General features: G+C 41.9%; 1 protein-coding gene across 5 annotated transcripts in view; it reads right to left on the bottom strand.

The window, feature by feature from the left end:
• SULF1 (sulfatase 1) overlaps positions 1 to 11474 on the bottom strand; it is a 123258-nt gene extending 111784 nt beyond the window's left edge. For 3 of the 5 annotated variants that reach the window (XM_065628534.1, XM_065628532.1, XM_065628531.1), the window contains exon 1: positions 11173 to 11474. The gene's annotated coding sequence lies outside the window, so the exon portion shown is untranslated. Of the gene's footprint in view, positions 1 to 9879; positions 9973 to 11172 lie in introns of all 5 variants that reach the window. The other 2 variants (XM_065628533.1, XM_065628535.1) reach the window with 2 other exon arrangements.
• Between the last annotated feature and the right edge of the window lie 3962 nt (positions 11475 to 15436).

The following is a 15436-nucleotide window of genomic DNA, read 5'->3' as shown; positions in this document are numbered from 1 at the left end:
GAAGCAATGCGCTCAGTATTCACAAACTGCAAATGTAGCAATTCTTTACATTTGTTCTTAATGCAAATAAAGAAGATGCTTGGGAGGAATCCATTAACAAAACCAAGGTTTGTTACTGAGATTTTTTTAATCTCCAGCAAGAAGACTGGCAAAATCATCACTAGCAAAACAGATCTGGAGACGTGAAAGAGGAAGACTTGATACTTCATCATCATTGCCACAAGATATTAATTTCTCTATGAAAATCCAGTTTAACAAATTTGATTTGAGAAAGATGAATGTCCATAGCAGGGAAAGTAAACTGAGCTATGGAAAGTCTGTCTGCTTAACCTGGGAAGGCTGCAGCCAAGATTACACCACTTAACCTTCATCAAGGAAAAGGCCAAAAAAGGCCAAAAAAGGCCAATGTGTTTAAGCAGGGCACAGGATGGGACAGAAGAAAACTTCCTATGAAAAAGGTTAAGTTCACATTCTTTTGGTTTTCATTAAAACTATTCCACATCACTCCACACTTTCATTTAAAGCAGTTTCCTGACAGCATTGAACACAAGATCTTAAAGCATGAAAGTCAAAATATAAAGGCGTAAATGGAAAGCAGTTCATGTACTGTATACAAAATGGGGAAAAACATGAAGGACACATAAGAAATGGCAAAACAGAAATAATACCTTCAGTCTTTGCAAATTATATAATACATGGTGCCCAAGGTGATCTTCCATCCCATGTACTTCCACATACATGTACTTTAAGCTGAACAGTTCCTAGGGCATCTGTGGCTTTAACAAGGTAGAAGATTTTTGTTTTATATGAGGCTTCTAAGGAAGAAAGAATTTTCTTCCAACACTACAAAAACAGAAGACCAAAATTTAGCAAGATCTCCAGGTGTGTTATTTCCAAACTGCTGAGAAAACAGATGAGCTCCTGTTTGACACTACCACCTCCCAATGTCCATTAGAGCAACTAAAAGAGGCATTGGACAATAGTGTATGATAGATGGTAAACACCCTAGAAGTGTTTGATTATGGAACACTGCACTCAGGATTTATCCTGGAAGAAGAGGTAAGTATACCTCTGAGCAAGCTCATATGCAGATGGATCAAGAGGTATATGCAAGAAGCACACTGAAACACCACGAAGAGAGGGAGAGAATGTATTTTCTTTTCATCCTCTACACACAGTATCTGGTCTATATTCCTTCAGGAGATCTATCAGCCATGATTCAAACTCCTGTCCTGTCTGTTTTGGAAGCTGACTGTTCACCCAGGCTTATTTGTGATGCCTGTATCTATTATGTCAGCATGGCAGTTTATTGCCCGCCTGAATTTTCATCCTCCATTGTTCAGTAACATTGTTCCTATTGAGTGTAGATGTCAATGATTCATGATGAAGTGGGGAAAAGAATTTCTTCAAACAATGAAAGTGGCCCACACAGAGCTTTGAAGATAAGGACTGAGACATGGGCTCCTCATTTCATACCAGATGTGACTCAGTAAGGTGGCTGGGAGAGGTGAGGCATTCTTGGAAACTTGCTCTGCCCTGTGTTTTGTTCTCATCCAAACAAACTGCCACACCTTTTCTAAAGATGAGTTGTTCGACAGGAAGGTATGACTTAAAAAAACACCAGACCCATAAATATATGTATTATTGAGATCAATTCCAAACTGAAATGTCCAGCATATTCTTTTATTGCAGGCAGGGAAAAGTGGCAGTTTTGGCAGCTATAGGTGGTTGGAGACTGAAAAACCCTGAATAGTTCAAATAGCTACCAGATTCAACACACTGGTGTTCCACATGTCTGTGTCTCTTTTCCACTGTCATGGTAGCACTAGTGTCACAGTGCAGGCTTCATTATCCAGCTGTATTAGTGTGGCAAATGTAGAATGGCTGAATCACTGTTGGCTCATTATCTGTCTCCGACTGAAGGGCATATATTCCTGAATTAAAGTAAAAACTTGCTCTGTGCTGGACTTTGCACTGGAGCTCCTGAGATGTGTGCATGCACTCCATTAGTAATCTCCAGAAGAGGAGTGAAGCAGACAGGTCACAGCATTAGCGTCACTCATCCCAACTAGAGCTGCTGATGCTCATGTCAATGACCTCAGTAAATGTGCAGACTGTGCAGAAAACAGCTTTATTTAAAGCAACCTTGAACGAGTACCCAAAGCGAGAACCTACAGAAAGTCAGCAGTGTAGTAGGGTTACTCCTGAGTTTGATCACAGAACTCATTCAACACAGGGATACGTTCAAGCTCCTCAGCAAATGATTCTCTCCCATAAGCCTATAGGTTCCTGAGATCAAAGATTCTTACACAACACACAAAAGGAGGAATACACAACGTACACATGATATTCTCACACTACTCACACTGTACAGCTGCCAGAAAGAGCAGTGAATTCTCCAGGCTTACAGACAAGGTAGACAGAGTTCCTCAAAATGGACAATGTCAAGATATGGTTGCACAATGCCACTTTTCCAGGACAGTGTGGACAACTGTTCTAACTAGCCATGCCGTTCTTTTACCTAGTTTTTGCAGATCATGCTGGCAACTCTTCTCCACTCTAAAGGACTCACAGGATTTGATAGACTTCTTTTTTTGTGTTAAAGGTATCCATGGTACCCAAGACAAAACCAAGTATCTGCAACACAGACCTATTTCTTGAGATATGGTTATATTGCATCTCAAGTTGCTGAGGTGCAAAAAGGTGCAACATTCGTGGAAAGGAAAAGTTTTCAGACCAATTTAGTGAAAGGGAAAATTCAATGTGAGCTACATAGGATGGAAAAGACCTAAAAAGGTACATACATGTTTCAACACCTCTTTGTGGCTGCACACCTTACTATAATATGTTGAACTATGTTTGGGTTTTTTAGTTTGTTTTTTGTCATGGGGTTTTTTGGGTGTGTGTGGGGTTTGGGGTTTTTTTATTTGGTTGGATTTTTTTGTTTGTTTCTTTGGTTTGTTTTGGTTTGGTTTTTTGAGGAGTCTGGTGATCCCTGGCTATGCATACCTCAAAGTCTTTTCATTTTACCCTTCCTCACTTCAGAGGATCCATGCTTTAGACAAATTCTCCATAGCAAGCAAAAGGAAACAAAAAAACTAACTCAGTGGCCTTTGGCGCTTAGGAGTTGAGTTGCAAAGCAGTAGGGCACTGGAAGCCTTCCCTTGTGAGCCTATATACCAGCAACGGACTGAAATTTACTGTGAGACAAGAAATGCAGACCCTCTGCTGATGTAAAAGAAACTACTGGAATGCCTGTCTGATAAACTAGCATTAACTTTGGAACATTTCTATTGCTCTGACTATGATAATGGTGTCCCTAAATCCTACACGATGGTGGCCAAGTAAATAGTGTTACAGTCCAAATTCATAAATTGGCTCTAGATGTGAAATAGATAACAAGGTAAATTCACATATGCTTTACTAGGGACACATTCAGGAATTTGGGTATTACAGCTACTCTCTTTAACAAAATAGTGGGGAATGACACCAAGGGAATCTTTGCTAAAAATTACTATGAAGGTTGGCTTAATGCATACTTCTTTATTGCTACCAAGTTACCAAAACCCAAATATTATTCTACAATCTACTGTTGTTAGCATTTTTGCAGTCCTTGGGAAAAGTTATAGTTAAAAGGTATCCTGTGCTGATTTATAACATGCTCAGTTTATTATTGCACTACTGTTCTCTAATTTGTGACTGGCATGCCCTGAGGCAGCCAAGTCAGTGGGAGAAAATCCTCAAAAGATTTAGCATAGCTAAATCCATAAACACAGGTACTGAATCTTTTACAATTCTGCCTTTCTTCCATTCTTTGTCCAACATCATACCCCTGTAAGATCATCCATTATTCCTCACCAGACCTTTAGTGCTCGCAGGCACCAACAACAGCTGTGATCCCCCTAAGCTTTATCTGCCCCATTGGCCTTTGAGACATTCCTTCAAGTAACAACAGTGGGTGATGTTTAAAACATTTTCCTGTAACTTATATAATTTACAAAGAAAAGGCATTTTTCTTGTCAGTATAACCCAGCACTGAAAAGGATGAGACTTCAAAGGACTAGAGTATTCCATTTCTGCAGTCAGTACCACAACTACATATAATCTAAAATCAGCATCATAGTCTCTTCAAGTGAACTGCAATTCCTGTTGTTCAAATGAAAGACCTGCTTCGTGCTTTCTTGTGTGGAAAGTATAGGAGACACCTTAAGGAGCTGTGCAGGAATTACCTCACAGCTGTTCAAATACAGACAGTGTTTATCCATGGCATTGCTCATCTGTGGGCCAACCGAGAAAGTCAAGATGATATCAAGCCCCTTCAGCTTAAACTCCTTAGCAATCCTTATGAAGCAAGCGGGTAAGCTCCATCCCTACATGTGCAACTGAAAGAGGCAGGTGCCTTTGAAGGTTTCCAGGAGGAAATCCTGCCTGCCTAACCAAAATGCCTGGAGGCCTTCAGAGGGACTCTCTTCACTGATCAGAGAGAGAACATACCTTTAGGTAGCTGCTGTATAAGGATTTAAGACACAGGGGCATCTCAGATGCCTTGGCTATTCAGACTGGATACCACACTCAGAATCTCATTCAGTTTTTTTAAAGTAGCAGCTCAAGGGTCACTTGTGTTTCTTCCCTCTTTTCTCCCCATACTTCTTATTAGCTTCTCTCCAAAGCTTATTTGTCTATTTAAGAAGTCAGAAACAGTAAGTAGGGCCTTTCCATATTCTGAGTGAAGCTGCAGCAATACTCTCTGCAAAAACACATACACTTTTGTTAAGTGCGCACATTTAGCCTTCTGCTCATGGCGACGCTGGCACAGTTGCACATGTCTATTATCACACCTTCTCCTGTAGACACACACAGTGCCTTGGTTCACAGAGTGAGGTGTCACCAGGTAGTTGAGTGATCTTACAGCTTATATCCCCCTAACAGGGTTGCCCCATCTTCCCCCTCACCCTCAACCTACCAGCTCCAACCACTTCCCTTGCACCATGTGGAGCTTCTGTCCACTTACTGAGCTGAACCAGCTCACCAGGCCTGCAGCCAATGCAGCTTCCTGGTGTTCCAGTGAGCTTCTTCAGCATGCCAGGAGCTGAGCTGAGAGCCAAGTCTGGCATGAGGGAGGAGATGGCAACACGCTGCTAGAGGCAGAGGATGGGAGGATCAAGGATGGGTTTCTCCGGGGCAGCAAGCTACTCCACTGGCTGAGCAGAGTCAAGGACTCACCCTCTGCTGTAATAAAACATCTTTAACAAAATGGGAGTTATCAGAGAAATGATCAAGGGAGTTGATTATGGTAAACCTCAGGAAAAAAGTTTTTTTTTTTTAATTGCCAGGCATGACATATACAAACCCACCTTATTCACAAGGTCTGCATGCATTTACATCGTGAGATTTGGGATTTCCGTTAGTTTCCTTCATGTTTCTGGAGCTGTATGCAAGTCTGCTTCCTCAGCAACCAGGAGGATTAGGTTTAAAAAAACAGAAAGGAGAGATCTGAACTTCTCACATTATATCTTGCCTCTAACACTTCAAGCTTTACAAAGGAGGCTAAATGTCATGAGACTACTGATAAAAGTCAGGAGAGTTGGCAGCTCTGCAAACATTTATAGGCTTGGTAACACATTTTTCTGTTTTTAAGTGAAAACAGACAAAACAGTGCACATGCTACAATAATGAACATCTTGACACATTGCAATTACAATACCGGAACAGACCACTATTCCGTTTTTTATGGATGCTTTTAAGAAAAAAAAATCCCTATGTTCAGCTCCCTGTTACATTTATTCTCCAAAATTCTAGTGCCAAAGACTTCCCTGTCTTCTCTGTGGGCTTTCCAAGCAGAATTCACCTCCTGTGAAGCATCACAAAAATACAGCTGCTGTGGAGCAGCTCCTCTTCTTGCTAAGATGAGTTAGTCGCATCATAGAGAAATGGCAACATGCAATGCCACTATTACACTCAAACAGCATCAGGAGCTTTTAAACAAACAAACAAACCCCCATAAAATTATTGACTTTCAGTGTTTTGCTCCCATTTAGAATCTCCGTGAAAAGAATCTGTGGATAATCTAGCACTGATCTACAAAACAGTCTGGATTTCCATAGCACTGTACCAAACCTAGCTATCTTCCAGAATGTGATGATGGCATCATCATGCTAACCTGTGATAAAATTGTTGAAAAAGAGTATTTTTGTTTGCATTTCCAGCAATATTATTAACTTTACAGGGAGCTATAAAACTTACAATGTAGAATTACAGTTAATTGTAAGTTAATTTTTGCTATAAAACAACTAAAACCAAAATGTTAAGAAAGCCATGAGAAAATCTTAGTTGAAAAGGTCAACTACTACAAAAATATTTGGCTGTAACCATATCACCAGTGATGGTTAAGGCTGAGAAGGCTCAGAGCTCCAGGATTAATAAAGCACACCCAGTAACAAAGGCTTACCAAACCTTTTAAGCAGATTCTGAAGGCACAAATTCAAGTTCTGGGAAATCACTGACAGTGCTGTGTGCAATGCATAAACCAGAAGATGAAATAAGTGTTATTTTTCGCAGAAAATGAAAGTCTTAAGATACCAAAAATTAAAAAGAAATTATTCTTATCAGTTAACAATAAATTTTGAGCATGAACAAGCAATACTAAAGCAAAGATCTTGCACAGGCTCTCAAAAGGAGTCTCTGGCATCACTGAAATATGCAAAAATAATTCAGCTAAAAAGAGTCTAGTTTGGCAAATCATATATTACTGTGTTGCATTCTGAGGTGACACTGGTGAAGGCCTTGAGTCTTTCCACTTTAGAGTATCCTCTACAAACACATGACAGTGTTGAAGGCACCCTACTTGGTAAGAACAAGAGGAGAGTTACTGTGCTCTGATGATTTGGAAAAGGTGAATTAGTGTCGGAGCAAGAAAACTGAAAGACAAATAAAAAGATGGGGTTGGGGAGAATGTTAGGTTGCTGGCGTAGCTGGGAAGGCAGAGTGATGCTTTGGGACTTGTTAAGGGGACAAGCAGGCTGACTCGCTGCCACTACAGGGGCACAGCAAGTGGATTGTATCACCTGCCACTCCCTTCTCCCACTGCTTTTCATACCTGTAACCGCAGAGGGACAAGGTCTGCAGGTAATTGCAGTGCAGGGACAGCTGCAACTCAAGTATTCACTGTGTACATACACCCTCAGTCCCCCTACTCCATCTGTAGCCCCCTTACAGCAGCTCTACCTGTGATGGAGGTGTTAGGAAACTCTAGTGTGAGAAAGACAACTGCTGGGTGACACGTGTGTCACGTAGCTCTCTTGTGAGCTGTGCTATTCAGTGCCTTCTAATTTAGTATCCTCAAAATCTCCTAAAACAGCAGTTAAAATTTAAACAGGCAATCTGAAAGCACACTCTTGATCCCATTATCAGTATCGTGGATGGGATTACAATGAGGGTGGTAAGGGTGGAAATTTTTTAGGAGAGATCTAGTATCAACAGCAGGAGTGGCCACTAATTGGATTCTTTCTGTGTCACCACAGAGTTGTCACGGGACCCTTGTTCTCTGTTGAACACTGCAGCTCTCAAGGCACTCAGAAAGGAGCTTTCTCAATTGTTATCGCATCAGTCTGCCTTCCCACTTAAACGCAAATCCCCCAAAGCCCTTTCTAAAGCTAAGGAAATCATGGAACCCATGTCTCCCATGACATCCACGACAAGTGTCCAGCCTCGTCTGGGTAAGAATGAGTCCTGCCATTACACAAGGCTCAAACTCTCTGATCGTGCATGAACAAACATGTAACACCAAGTGCAGTAAGTTAAACAAAGCTAGATAATAAACTGCAAACCGTCAAAACAGTCTGCAACAAAGTGATCTAGGCAGAACAGAGTTTGCAAATCTTTCAAAATGTGTTTTTTCATAGCTGTCTAACTTCCACTGAGTGTGGGTTTTATAATGGCTTCCACATTTGGAAACACTGTGCCCAGCATCACAACACTTTTAATAAAAGGTTTTTATCAGTTCCTGACTGGAATAGGAGCTGTTCAATAATTTTCACACTGATACCTGCCATCTCTAAGATACTTCTGGGTTCCTACATGCTTTTTTTCCCTAATGACCTCTCATTTAGCCTACTTTTTGAAGATGTATTTACATGCTGTTTGGAAATTCACCAAGGTGTTGGTATTATTTTTTTTTTGGCAATGTGAAATTACACCAATCATAATTAATGTTTTTTTCTTCTGAAATGGAGACAAAAATCAATGAAAGGCCAAGGAGATATGCCAAGCAACAGAAATTGAAATTGCATATTATAATGAGACAAGCTCACCCACCTCGATTATAAAGTGCTAAGAAGAGGAAGCCCCTGACAAGCAATAAACTGACACATAATTAAGACAATTCAGGGCAGAATGCAACCTGGCTGAAAAACATTTTCCTGAGCTCTGTCTCACTGCTCAGAGCAATGAAGAAGGAAGGAAAAAAAAAAAAAAAAGGAAAAAAAAGAAAAAAAGAAGAAGTGACTCTTTGAAAACAACTCTATGAAGACAATCACTGTACCACCTAGTCTTAATTAGCTGCGGGAAAAAGAAACCCACCAGCTTTTTGTGCAGGGCAGATTCCCTCACATCACAAACACAGTTGATAGTACAGACATGCCTGGTATGTTCAGCATTCCATATCAAGCAAAGATGAATTAGCCGCAACAAAAATGTAATACAGCTTTCATGCAGCAGTTTATGGATCTTTTTGTACTTCTGGAATTTTTCACCTTGAGCGTATCATGGATCTACTGAGGTTTGTATTGGTCTCAGATCTTTTCCTCAGATTATTTTTATCTCACTGTGAGGAACATCTTTGTGAGTTCTGAACACTTTTACAGCTGCTAGGATGCTAATGGGAACTTCATGTGTGTACCCAGTACAAGTGCTCTCAGGGAAAAAAAAGCCAATGTCAAAGGAAGGTATGTAGAAGTCACCATAAATATGTCTTTGAATGTTTACCATCTGGAACAGTAGATTACATTTTGACAAGAAGCTGGACTGCCCCGTGGGCATTGTCTTTTAAGCAGCCCCATCATTATAAAGGAAGGAAAAACATGATTTGCTGTTCCTGGCAGTGCTAGAGAAACTAGGGTTTTTTTCCTAGTGAAACAATAACAAGCTGGGCAACTGTAGTTAGCTATGCGGTTTCTTGAAAAATATGTTTTCTTATAGATCATCTGATCTGTGCTCTGATGATACCCACAGAGAGGGTTGCGTTTCAGTCAGACTGTGACAGCAAAGGGTTGCACAGCTCACAGTGCTGCACCTCAGCTTTACTGGAAGACTAAGCCTCTGTGCACCAAAGTTGGCTTACTGGGCTTCTCACAGGACAGACTGGGAAGAGCAAAGAGGAGAAATCCATTGTACAAAGCATATGAGGTTTTAACATAGGGTCATAGCAAGGGTTTTCTTTGGGTTTGTTATTAATTTTTAAGCTAATAAAAGTTTCCATCACTTTTTACAATGAGAAAGAATAGACTGAGAGAAAAATCAAATGGTCAAATTTATTCGCATAAGTCGTGGTCTGGTCATGCAGTCAAGTTAGAGATTTAGCTAATTCTCAGTTTGAAATTGGTGTACCTCACTTCCAAGGACACATTCTTACAGAAAAGTGTGTTTGAAAATACAAGCTGAGGACAACCTGTCGACAGGATGAACAGCTCACTTAAAAAAAAAAAAAAAAAGTTGGTTTGAGGCAAAAATATATGTGCAACCTGAAACGTGGTTTTATGGGTATCGTTACACAGCTGAATGCCAAAATCACAAAACACCAGCTATAAATCCCCTTGCTCAGCCTGCTAAACAGATCTTATTTCAGAACACGTTATATACAGTATTATTTATAGAATATCTCACCTGTAAATGGTGAGGACAGTATTAGATTTCTTTCACAGGTAGGAGGCAAATAATTCATAAGCACCACAGGTATGTGAGAGTTAGTGTGAAGATCTGTTATAGTGTGAAAGAAACAAATCATTTTGTTACTCTGCAGAGGAAGAGAATATATATATATACACAGTAAATCTTCAATTTTTAAAAAAATGGAAAATAACCCATCCTCCAGCTTCTCCATTTAGATCATTTAGAGTAAAACAATGAGAACATCTTAATTCTCTGATAAGCTAACATACTGTAATTAGTGATAAAATTTCTTACTCCTTAGTTAATTTGCTGGGCTTCCCCCATTCCAGACATCAATGAGCTTAATAGTAGAATTAAATGAAAATTACAGCAGAGTACTTCCATAACTAATTTCTAATTACATTTCTGCCTCCCTTCCTAAACGTTTTTGCTTACTTTTAATTAACACTTCAGATCGCTAGTTTAGGATCTATAAATATAGCGAGACTTTAATGATCCATTATAGTGATGCTACTTAGTTTTCAATGACTTGTAAAACTTTCACAAACAGATCTGCAAATGAATTACATCCATCTGCTCTGGTGCAGCTGCAAGAGCAACATTACGTTGTACGGCTGCCTTTCCCTTCTCTCCTGATTTTCTCTTAACTTTAAGCCCATGTGTAAGCCAAACCATCCCCATACCGATCATCAGAAGCCCAGCCAGGTCTCTATAAAGGAGTCTTCAAACTTTACAGACATCTCAAACGCACTTTCAAAACCTTCTGGTTTGCTTCACAGCTGAGCCCCAGACAGGCTGCATACTGCTCAAGCATCCTCCTCAAAACCTAGGAAATACTCTGCCGCGACTCCTTCCCCCGCCCGACCACGCAGTTTCCACGGCTGGATGGAGACACGGAGGCATTTGTACCCGCGGACACCGCGACCGAGCCGACCCGGCTGCCGCGTCCCCTGCGCCGGGGGTCCGGGCACAGCACGTGTGTGCGGGAGCGGCGAGCAAAGCCCGCGGGAGGGCGAGCGCAGGCACCCGCGGCGGGGAGAGCCACGGCTCCAGAGGAGATTTTCTGATCTACGCCTTCAAAAGCGTGACCTTAGCTGCGTTAAGAGTGTTAGCTCGCTCGAGACAGCAAGCATCAGGCTGCGCTCGCTGTTATCTGTCAGCCGTACAATAGCAGCATTGATAAGGCTGCAGCAACTGGCTTTGACAAGTGTGCTGTGCTAGCATTCTTCTGGAAACAGGGAAGGAAAAAGAAAGAGAGAGAGAGGCATGAGGTGCCTTTTACTTTACCTGAACAAAGTGTGGGGTTTTATTTTTCCCTCTGAGCTGCTGGAAACGATTCCTCCCTCTTCTCCCCCAAAGCTAGGTAGTTCTTCTTTTGCTTGCAGCTCACACTTGGGGAAGACCACACAGCTCCAGCAAGGCTGCCTCTCTCCCCTAATCCCCACTCGAGTGTGATGACACACACTAACCCCAACCATCTGTTGAAACACGTCCTCAAGCACTCAGCACAGTGGTGTGTCAGGACGGGCTGCCCAATCCAATCGCTGGGGCTGGGTGGCTCTTAAGGAGCTGGAGGCAGAGACAAGGGCAGAAACTATAGGGCTGAGAACTCTTTAGCAAAGTAACCTGAGATTTTGAGAAAGGGCTGCTATTGAAAAAAAGAGCAGAAGGGGGAGGTACTAGCGGGAAGGTAGAGGGAGTGGATTAGTCTGGTGGCCAGTTGTGTTACTTCTCACAACTCCTTGTATTCCCGAGGGACCACTGGGATCCCCTCACAGCGGGATGCGCAGAAGCACAAGAGCAACACTAAAATCCTTTTTTTTTTTTTTTATGGCGGGTCTATTGAGGGCAATCTCCTCCGAGAGACGCTTTTCTAAAAGAGATAAAAGATGCAGTTTGAAATCCTGATAAAGTGCTAATGTGGGAGTCGTTTGCACTGCAATGTGACATTTGCATCCCGAAATCTCAACTTCTTACAGTGCCGTGATCACCTCGTGGCTGCTTCCAGCCTTCCCGGGGGAACGGCGGAGAGAGGCAGGAGGAAAACCGCGGAGCAAGGCGGGGAGAAAAGTGAGGGATCCAAAAGGCAAATATTTCTGCTTCAGCCCAGAAATCTGCAAGTCCTTCCCACGAGCCTGCGCATCCCCCGACTCGGTGTAAACGCCTGGGCTCCCCGGCGTGCCCAGCGGCGTTGCTGTGACAGCTCCGGCCGCCGCGCCGCGCCCCGGCCCTGCGCCGGGCTCCCCGCCCCGGGCTCGGCACCGGGCTCGGCACCGGGCTCCCCGCCCCGGGCTCCCCGCGCCTCCCTCCGGGAAACGGTGCCATCAGCCTGTTGCTTCCCCCCTTCCCGACCGCTTCCGCCACCGCCGCGCCCCCTCGGACTTTCTTGCGGGATGCAGCTCAAGAGTTTAAGGCTCCTCGCCCTTCCCCTCGGGACCCGGCACCCGACAAACCCCCCGCCAAGCCGGGGCTGGGGGCTCTGGGCAAGTGCTTTGGCAGGTCTCGACTGTGTCGAGACTGAACCTCAGTTTCCCTCGGCCACAAAGCAAGCATTATCACACCTTCCTCGCTCTGAGAGCCACTGCCAGGAAAATACGTTAATTTACAAAAGATGTCCGGGAAGGATAGATAAGGGACACAGAAAAGCTGCTAAGTGCCAAAGAAACAGTTCTTTCCCCTCCCTGTAATAGGATAGTGTGGACGAGAGACTTAAAATCTCCAGGGTTTTTACCTCGTTACCAAGTGCCTGACTTGACACTTGCATTAAATCTCCATTTCACATTATGACAGATGTTGTGTTTTCTTTGAACTGAAAGGGAGGAACGTCGTTCTGGCATTAAAAGTTACTCTGAAAGTGTTAACATCCAACTTGAAGAAAGCTTTGCAATTGTGAAAAGACACACTCTACCCAGCTATATGAAAGCCATATGAGAGTCTTGAAATGTTGATTTGGCTTACTTGTTCTTTAACACCTTACACAAGGCTATTTTTGAATCACTAGTGGCAAAGTGAATACTTAATGAAAAGTGAGATTAAAGAGTCGTGGTTTGTGCTCCGTTAGCTGTTATCAGAACTAACCTGGAGAAGAAAGGAAAAAGAAGAAACTGCAGTCACAATTGCGTTTGCTCAAATTCTTCCCAAAAGTGATTGTATGGTGTTTGTTTCAGCCTATTAAACCGAAGCTGCTTTCAAAGATGTTGGGTATTTACTAAAACCTTACACCCTAATCCGCTAATTCCAGATAAATGAACAACGAAACAATATTTTTGACAATAATATGTGGTGAAGTAGGGATGCAACTACTGCCCCTGGGGTATTGTAAAATTCTTAACAGTGCCAATTATGTCTTCAGGGCAAGGGTTTGGTTTGATTTTGTTTCACTCTAGCAGATTGTGGTCTGTAAACAGGATGGATAACCTTACACACTTGGAAAGCCCTGGAGACGTTATTAAACCAATTTACATTCTCTTTAGCTGTAATTCTTACTAGTATTGTATTAGTAACTCTGCATTAAAAATACGTAGTGATCAGAGATGTGGAATATCAAAAAGCCTCCCAAAATTGTGCTGTATCATCCTGTGTACTGACTCATTGCCTAAAACGCAGCTCAGCTCATGACTGCTCTGTTTGATATTGGTCAGATGAGATGCAAACTCAACAGCATTTAACCTCTAGATACTGCTAACCAACATGAATAACAGTTATGTGCAGTACAATTATTTTATGTTGTGCTGTGTGTATGCTTACACGTCATGTATTCTATCTGTGTATAAATATACATAAAGAAGATCCTGAGCATTCATATGATGTATGGGCCCAGTTCTGTTACTTTTTATGCCTGCATATAAGTCAGAGATGCCTCTGTTGATGCCCGTCAAGTCACAATAGTGTAAAATTGACACGGTTAAAAGGACCCCTAATTGCGTGTTTTGTACACAGACACACATGCACATATACACATCTTCAAAGACTCTTCAAGGACTTGAAATACAAACTTTCATCACCAAAACCAACGTTAGCAATAGCCCTCAAACATTGCACATGACCATGTTTTCACATAAAAGCTACTGCTGATGTTGTGGGATAATTTAACCACTACTCTTATGACTGGAGCCAGATATAGTTTGCTATGACACTTTATAACAGTCTTTTCCGCTGCTTCTCCTCTATCCACAATGCCATCTGCAAAGAGTTTAGGTTTTAAAGGCTGAAATGAAAGCTGCACTGAAAGAGTTGTACCTGAAGTACTGTTGTAATAACGCATCATAAAATAGGTTTTCAAGCTGACTTTCAAACTTGTTAACTGCTAAGGTCAGACTGACCCCACTCAGCTAAGACTTCTAACAAAGTGAATAATGCTTTACACAAGTAATTCAAGACAATCCTAATATGCAAGATTAATAGGAAGTAATTGTGATATTGAGAAATAATCATTCCTGTTTTGTTCCCACAGTTAGCGTGTCTCTTACTTATTAGCTCCAATTAGTTTCCCTGGTAGCCAGCAGCATCTTTAAGCCAGGGCACTGAGCTTCACTCAGCCTTGCCCAGACTAAACTCTCCATCTTTCCTCCAGCACAGATGGCCTTGGCAGTTTTATGTGTCTATGCAAACGTACGTACACATTTGCACACGTGCACTTCTACTCAAGAACCTCATGTAATTCTCAACTCTGGCATTTTCAGCTCTTGAAAGTAATTAAAGGGGATTTTTCATGGTTCCTGCAGCAACCTCAGTCTATCTCCACTGTCAATACGAATAGTCTCCTTTTTTATTTCCTTGAATCATTTTAAGTCTACCCTGGATCCCATTAATTTTGAAGAGTTTATATAGGAACAGGAGAGGTCCTAGAACATGACTATAAATCCACAGAAAAGCCCACGGTCAAATTCTAGTCTAAAATGTATCCATGCAGCGGCTCATGTTGAGCTTGGGTGATATACTAATGAAAGAGATGAATAAAAAGGCCTCTAAAATCCTGAGTGGCAAAGAAAAAGTAAATAAGGAAATATCAACAAATGTTTCTCCCTAAAGATCCCAGCAAATGGCAGGTTCCAAATGGCAAGTTTCTGTGCTTTCTGTGCAGCACAGAAAGATACACTTCTTCCTATGTAGCACGGTGAAGACTTGGAACTCCTTGCTGCAGGATGCAGTGGAGGAAAAAAATTACATGCACTCAAGTGTTTGGGTGAGTTCATGGAAAAAAAAATCTACTCACAGCAATTAAATACAAGTACAGAACTTCTGGTACAGGGAATCCATGAACTGCCTGGAGAGAATCCTGGACAAGCATCATTCTGTGCTTGTCCTATTCTTACACTTTACCCCAAGCATCTACTGTTTTCCATCATTGGAGTGTGCCCAGCCTAGTATACCCATGATTTAGTGTAGTACAGCTGTTGTTTCTTTCTTAAAGAATTTAGCTATTGGTAGGTTTTTGGGCCTCATCATGGGTAGTAAAAGAGGGATGAATTCCTTTTAAGAACTTCAGCCAAGATTTTTAAAGGTTGGCTCATAAATTCATATTCAGGAGCCTAAGCAAAAATGGTCTGAT

This window comes from Caloenas nicobarica, chromosome 2, assembly GCF_036013445.1.
Source record: "Caloenas nicobarica isolate bCalNic1 chromosome 2, bCalNic1.hap1, whole genome shotgun sequence".
NCBI lineage: Eukaryota > Metazoa > Chordata > Aves > Columbiformes > Columbidae > Caloenas > Caloenas nicobarica.
The sequence above is the reverse complement of the archived record's forward strand: the minus strand, read 5'-3'. Positions and strand labels throughout refer to the sequence as shown.